At 41.6% G+C, this 8,336-nt stretch overlaps 1 pseudogene; it reads right to left on the bottom strand.

The window, feature by feature from the left end:
* Nucleotides 1-5,456: 5,456 nt before the first annotated feature.
* LOC149233757 (UDP-glucuronic acid decarboxylase 2 pseudogene) lies at nucleotides 5,457-6,266 on the bottom strand (annotated as a pseudogene).
* Between the last annotated feature and the right edge of the window lie 2,070 nt (nucleotides 6,267-8,336).

The raw sequence follows: 8,336 nt of genomic DNA on the forward strand, positions 1-8,336 counted from the left end.
AGCCAAGGCTCGTTACAATACTGCCCAAGCTCTCTCTAAGATACTCCTATTAGAAGCTTGGTTGACAAAAATCCTATACAATGAGTTATAAGGGACTATTTATAGCAAAGGGTGGGGTGACCCTTGACATTCCCCTTTGGGACCGTTCATCTATCCTCATGATTGTTCAACTAATTTTTGGCAGTTACATTCAAATATCGACACTTCAACTTCCACTTGACAAGACGTTACATACAATCTGCACATGTACCCATGTGAGAAAAAATGGATTGAGCAAGCCATGCAAGACATCACTAACACTCGGACCATTGTGGTGAGACCAACTCTTTGACATCCTTGTGAGGTTCGATGGTGGAAAACTAATGCCAAGCTTGGTCTTGCGTGATGGTGTTTGTGCGCTCAATGGTGATATCCTGTTGAAAGCGAAATCTTTCCTTCGTTGCATCTAGGTACACTGATATGGCCCTTCTATCCAACTCGTTTGATAGCATTCACGTCATCATCTTTAGTGTGGTTGGACCCACAACATACTGATGCATAGTGTCGGTGCTGATCTCCAAGTGTGTGTTGGTGCCCATGCGCATCAACTTGTCGAAGTACATGTTCAACTCTAGTTGGACTTTCTTCTTATCTTCGCCTCAGTGAGTGTGCCAAATGGGTGGGATCGCATGCATGTGCACAATTGATATGCATGTTGTTGAATTCCCTTGCATGCGATCGACAACACTTCTCACCTTGTTTGCTCCATGCGAACTGCTGGGATGGATTTATAACTTGTATGGTCGCAGTTTCATCTGTCTGTGCATGTTTCGCCCCCTATTCTACCTGTTCCTGCTGCAACGCATTCTCTCATCTGTGCAGCTCTTGCTCTTCCTTAAGTTGCCGCTTTAGCACATGCAACTCCTTCTCTATTTCTCTCTCTACCTTTGCGCAATATTCATGTCGTGTCGTCACCTCATAGCCTCAGTCTCCAGAGTTGCTTTCATCACAAGTGGATCTGCTTGAGCTTGCAACTTTGTTCCGCCTCTGTGTAGTCAACAACCGTCTTCTTGCGTTCGTCGCATGCAGGTGTGCTGCCTTTTGCTGTTGCTCATTGTGATGTTGTTACCATATTATCTTGATGTCCTTTTCTACAAACAACTTGATGTCTTCATAGGTACGCAAGTTCATAGACACTTGCTTGGTTGCAACCCCTGTTGTGCTCTCAACGATGTCATTTGACTCTAATCTCCTAAAGGCCATTGTACTTGTGCTGCTGAGAGATAAACGAACACCTGTGATGCCTGGAGACATAGAAACACCCGTGGAAAGTAATCTGTCAGTCGAAAACCAAAACAAACTTGAGGACTAACTTGCAACATACCTGTGTGATTGATCGTCAAGGTTGAACAATTTCCGCCGGGAGGTCGGGAGACTGACTACCAAAACTGCACAAGACACAGTCTGGGATATCAAGAGGCTGAATGACTGCTAGAAATGTGCAATTTACAGTCCATCCTGGCCTGCTGAGGACTGAAACTGTGGAGTTCTTAATTTCAGTCAGCAGTGAAATACAACCAGTAAACTGCATTATGAAATTTCTGGGGCCAATAGGACACTGCCTCTAAGAAGTGCACAATGCAAGCCTGGAGGTTAGTGCGAGGCCAAAATTGCACAATTTCTAGAGGGAAGGTAGAGCTTTCGTTTCCAGAAATGCACAGTGCTAAATGGGCAAGGCATAGTTTGGGCCAAGGCAGCTCAGGTCGCCTAACAGGCGACTGAAAACATGATGAGATGAGTGCAAACAAGAGTGAATGATGATACATGCAAACATCAAGTGCAGGATTCAAATAATGGGAAAGCATGCATGTGTGTGAAGCGAGTCGCCGCAATGACGATCGTTTGTGCAAAACAATGTCATGCATGCGACAATAGTGAGATGCAAACGAAAAATGAAGCGATGCCTCTATAAGCTAACATACATCAAAATGACAACAGGCGTTCACTGAAATCAAGTAGAAAACACTCACACAAATCGAAACACAAAAAGTGACAGATACTCAGTGCGAGACATGAAGAGCAGGCTTACCCTGAAACAACTGAGATGAATATGCCGACGACTCCTAGATGCAATGTGGGATTTCAGTGATGGAAGGTTGATATGAGGAATGAGCTCTGTAGCATCTGGTTGACGAGTTTCGATAAAATTGAGGTTGTGATGCGCATGCCACAAATCTAGGAAAAGTGACACTTGGTAGGAGGTTTGTGAAATGATCCTTGCATGTAACCTCTAGCTGCTAAAAGTAGATCCCTGAAGCAAGGGATGCCTTTGCATGCTAACTTGGGAGAAGCAGTCCATGCATGAAAATCAGTTTTGCTCGGTCCCGGAGGGAACCAGTCAACCTAAAGGCACATGCATTGGTTTGAGAGCTTGGGATGAAAATCTGCGTAGTTTTTGGGTTGATCAAAGATGGCTGTTCGAGAGGGATTGAGCAATTTCTGGGAGGAACAGGTGACTATCTCCCAATATTGCGCAATTTATGGGCTGAGTAGCCAGAACTCGCAATTTTCTCAAGGAAGCCTGTTTGACTGCATCTCGCAATTTTTGGGCCTAATAGGCTGCATGGCTAGATTTGCGTAATTTCTGCTAGCTGCTGGGTTGGCTGTCCCAGAGGGATTGCAAAATTTGTGGGCTGAGCAGCTGACTGTTGCCCAGAATTGCGCAATTTATGGGCTGAGCTATCTTGTTGGGCTAGATTGTGGAGTTTTTCTAGTGAAGGTTGATAGGTAGGATTATGTAATTCTAGAACCCAGCAGGCTTCCAGTCAGGATTGTGCAATTTCAGAGTCTTAGTTTCATCTCTAGTGTTGCTCTACTGCCAGTAGGCCTGGACAGTACCCCGGCAGAATCATGCAAGAACACAAGCATCGCTCTATTTCCAGCAAGCCTAGTAAATACCCCGACGGAGTTACTTGCATCACCTCTCTACAAAAGAAGGTTTTCTCTTCTTTTTCCTTATTCATTTTTCATTTTTTTCGAATTTTTTCACTTTTCATTTCTTTTCATTTTTCATTTTCATAACTGTGCATAACACTTATTCATTTCAGAGGCAGAAAAGGGATCCTAGCTTATTGAGAGTAGAAGAGGCTGTTCCTTCAGAGAATTAGTTTATTATATACCTCTGACGTGCCTGTTAAGGTTTTCCCCCTCACATCACTCTACTTGACTGAGCTGCCAAGGGTTAACCCAAAAACAACCAACTAGAGTAGGTGACACTAGTTAGCACACAAGCGTTGTGTTTTCACCAAGGTTCACTTCAAACAATACGTATTTTCCATCAATGTATCATGGACCAAAAGTAACATGTTCTTCACTCAGAGGCATGTTGACAGATAACCAAGTAGTGATAGTTGCACAATGCCTCTTGTACTTTACCTAGCTTGTTTCAAGAGTTGTGCATGGTTTCATGTGAAACAACCTACGAACAAAAAAAATCAAAAACACAAACAAATCAAACGAAGAAGCAAAAGTGAAAGAAAAGTGAGTAAGAAAACAAGCAAGCAAAAAAACAAACTGAAAGAAAACACTACTTCTACACCTAAGCTAACGGTGCAGATAAAAATCAGACATGAATTAAAAAAGAAGGAGTTATAGCTCACAGGTGAGTACTACACCTGGAGACTGCACTCAAACAAAGAGAACTCTCTCCGTACACTCTACATTCATCAAATGAGCAATTACATCATTAAGTACATTACTAGAGATCAGGAAGTTTCAACCAAACTCCTAAACTCTAGGAACAAATCCTAAACTAAGGAAATACGTTACAACTTGTGTAACCATTTCTCCATTAATACAAAATAATATTAATTATTTTCAACTCCCCCCCTTAATGGAGAAAGGATTATCTTGAACTCCTAGCATCCCTCTAAATAATTCAAACTTTACACACCCAAGAGGCTTAGTAAAAATATCAGCCATGTTATCAGCCATGCTATGACCCCAGATCCAATGCTGAATGTGTAACCTGTGATAGATCTTCGATCATCCAAGTTACCTGCCCAATCGGAATCTGAAAAACCTGCTAGAATAACATCAGAAGTGTCAGTGTATAAAATTCCATAATTACTAGTACCATTAAGATACCTCAACACACTTTTTGTTGCGACCCAGTGACTTTCGAGTGGTTTTGACATGAACTTGCTCAACACACTGACAGAATACGCCAAATCTGGTCTAGTTGTAGTCAGATATATCAAACTGCCAACTAGCTGTATGTACACGATAGCATCCACCTCTTTAGTACCATCATCACTGCTCATCTTTAAGTTCTACTGTAATGGTGTTGCTACTGATCTGCACTGCTCCATTTTGAACCTTTCCAGCAAGCTTCTGGCATACTTCCTTTGAGTAAGAAAGGTTTGTCTAGAGTCTTTCCATACCTCCAATCCCAAGCAATAATGAAGGTTTCCGAGGTCTTTCCATCTCATACACTTGTGACATCTGATTTCTTTGATCAGATTGTTAGCATTACCTGTTATGATCATATCATCTACATACAAAGAAATCAAAATAATTTGCCTCTTTTTATTAAACTTGGTATACAAATTTGGATCATTCAAGCTCCTATGAAAGCCATGATGTACAAAAAATGAGTCAATTTTCTCATACCACAACCTGGGTGACTGTTTTAAACCATAAAGTACCTTTTTCAATTTACACACAAGATGTTCCTGCCCCTTTTTCACAAAACCTTCAGGCTGTACTAAATAAATTTCTTCCTTCAAGTCACCATTCAGAAATGCAGACTTAACATCTAGCTGGTGTAGCTGCCATTTGTGTTTTGTTGCTAAGGAAATTAGCATTCTAATGGTGTTTAATTTGGCTACAAGAGCAAAGGTGTCATCGAAATCTATTCCCTCTTGCTGCGAGTAACCCTTTGCTAGCAGTCTAGCTGTAAGTTTCTCTATACTCCCATTTGCATTTATTTTTGGTTTATACAGCCATTTGCATCCTATGCGGGTTTTACATTCAGTCAATTCAACCAAATCCCAAGTATGATTTCTGTTTATTGATTCTATTTCCTCATACATTGCAGCCCTCCATGCATCAGATTTACTTGCTTCCTCATAATTTACAGGTTCTACAATGTTGAAAAACTTTGACATTAATGCATAGTCTTTCAATTTAGAAGGTAATCGAGTATTCCTACTTGATCTCCTTGGTAGGGGATTTACCTCAAATCTGTCTATTTTAGCCTTTTCTAGGCTTGCATTATTGATTACATTTCCTGTTACTTCTTCTTCTTGTTTCTTCTCCTGCTCTTCATCTTCCTCACTGTTTTCTTCCATTAGCAATGGAATGTCCCAATCACTGTTGGAGTCATCCTTTCCTTCTTCAACCTGTTCTAGTTCTAACATTGTAAATTCCCCAGGATTTCCAAGATTGAAAGGACCAACATGTTTGCCCTCCATAAGTCACATAAGGCCTTCAACCAGATTAGAAACGAATTGGAAGCTCCGTGTCTGTTTCCCATTTCCATAGACTTTCAAAGGCTCCTTGTGCAAAGCCTGAGCAACAAAATTACTTACAACCCGACCATCATCACGACACATTCGCGGACCGTATGTATTGAAAATTCGAGCAATCTGAACCTCAACATTTGCCCCAACACGCTTGGCAAGTCTGAGTATGTTAAAGATTCCCACATCATTAGTTTTGATAGTCTTCACAGAATTGTGTTTGTAATGCACAAGGGAAGCGGGGCAAGCCAAATGGTAGATCTGATCAACCTCCAACAATAAGGGTTCCACAACATCATGCCTTATCCGTTCAAACCTCAGATTGCCAAAATGATGCAAAACATTCTCCTTCCTTCCTGTGAAGAAATTGTCAACAACAATAACACTATCGCCTCTTGCCATGAGCCTGTCAAGTAGATGACTGCCAACAAAGCCAGCTCCACCCATCACGACAACTCGCATGAACTTTCTCTTCAAACCTAGGGAAAAATTAGCCCCCGAATTCACCATCGAACCCGAATGATACTGAGCAAACCGAGAAATAGGCGTCTCATAAACAACCCGATGAGGTTTGTCGGGCACAAACCTTCCATTTTCATTAACATTAGAAGCTAAAAAACCAGGCTGAAGGATAAAGAAAGTCGATGTAGTGGTGATTATTATCAAAATAAACAGCAGCCGCTGCTTCTTGAGAAAATAATCTACTGGCCTGATAATAGACCACGTCTTTTCTGGCTTAAGAGAGTACTTATCACTGTTATTCATATTGGACTGATAAAATTTCTGATCCTCTGATGAATAAGTCTTCAATGAGCCACCACTGGGCAAGTCCGATCTGCTGCCACCAAACAGATCAGTAACTCCAATGCGCCACCACCGGGAAAATCCGATCTGCTACCACCGAACAGATCAAGAACTCCAATGCACCACCACCGGGCAAATCCAATCTACTACCACCGAATAGATCAGGAACTCCAATGCGCAACCACCGGGAAAATCCGATCTGCTGCCACCGAATAGATCAAGGACTCTAATGCGCCACCACCAGGAAAATCTAATCTACTTCCACCGAGTAGATCAGGAACTCCAATGCGCCACCACGGGGCAACTCCGATCTGCTGCCACTGAATAGATCAGGAATTCCAATACGCCACCACCGGCCAAATCCGATCTGCTACCACCGAGTAGATTAGAAATTTCAAAGTTCCACCACCGGGAAAAGCCGATCTACAAAAAATTGTAGATTTTCCAAAGAGAAAGACGCTGGTGCTTCTCGACGGCGAAATACCCACGTCGAAAACAAAATTGACGCGTCTCATGAAATTGGCACGATTAAGGCTTGATTTTCCACGCCAATAACACTTTCTGGCACGCTGGCGCTACTATCTCTCTCAAAACCACACCAAATGGCGCGGTTGTTCCTTAATAAACAACGCCAACCCTTTCTTCCACTCAAAAATGGCGCGACTATTCACAACGAAACCACGCCAACCCTATTTTCTGCTCAGAGATGATCATTCATCTGAGACCTGTCTTCAGGTGTTACTGTAGTCCACCTGATTCTATGAATGCTTCTGTACACTCCACGGCCACTACAGTTCTGTAATCAATGATGCATCTAAAAAAAAAAAAAAATTAAGGCTATCCCTACTCTGAGCTCTGATACCAAGATAAAAATCAGACTTGAATTAAAAAAGGAGGAGTTACAGCTCACAGGTGAGTATTGCACCTAGAGACTGCACTAAAACAAAGAGAACTCTCTCCGTACACTCTACATACATCAAATGAGTAATTACATCATTAAGTACATTACTAGAGATCAGGAAGTTGCAACCAAACTCCTAAACTCTAGGAACAAATCCTAAACTAAGGAAATACATTACAACTTGTGTAACCATTTCTCCATTAATAAAAAATAACATTAATTATTTTCAACTGATCACGTGAAGTGATACTTCGAATGCAACCACCAGCGCATTTGTTGATCCATGTTGGTAAAGGCATGGTCCGTGAGCAACCTGGTTGTGTGACCCAACAAACAAGAAAGATATAACAATGAAGACAAACACACTCCATGTTTAAATGTGTCCACAAGACATAAGTGAGTACGAGTACATGACATGCACCCCATGGACTTATCATGGTGTTGTGCGGAACTGCATGCAGCTGTGAAGCATACGCATACTCTTGACTGTAACATGCAAGCAAATGAAAGAAACAAATACAATTTGCGTCGTGCATGTGAACTTGCAATGTAAGATTACTCCAATGCATGAGCGATGGGATCGTGTAGTTCGAGTGCAGGAAGCATGATCTATGTATGAGTTTGATCCTCAATACATACAGATAAGTGATGAGGAGCCTCAGATGAATCAACAATTTCCTGATTGAAATTGAAACCAACCTCAAGATAGCGAGGGCGTGACATAACCATCAGCTCCAGTTGAAGTGCCTCGGCAACCTAGGGTGTTTTTACTTTGTCTTCATATAGATCATCATAAATAGGTGGCTTTGAAAAATCAACTACATTAGAATCATGATCGTGATCAAATATGGGAATAAATAGATCACGACAGCTATGATCATAAAAATCAATGATTTCATCGACATCCTCATGATCTGATAAATCAAATAGAGGGGTAGATGAAAAGTGGACAAATCCATCCTCTGTGTTTCTGGAAAAGGTAGATGAAAGGTCAAGTGGATTTTCAATGAATAATTTATCCTCCCTATTGTTAGATGATGTACTGACATCCAGTGTGTCCTGCGAGTGATCAATAATGGGTGCATCCGTAGATGAAGATACACATGCAAAATCATGGATGGTAGGCTCAA

The sequence above is a fragment of the Pinus tabuliformis genome, chromosome J (genome assembly GCF_031772625.1).
Source record: "Pinus tabuliformis cultivar Carrire ecotype Pingquan chromosome J, CPIR1, whole genome shotgun sequence".
NCBI classification, from domain to species: domain Eukaryota; kingdom Viridiplantae; phylum Streptophyta; class Pinopsida; order Pinales; family Pinaceae; genus Pinus; species Pinus tabuliformis.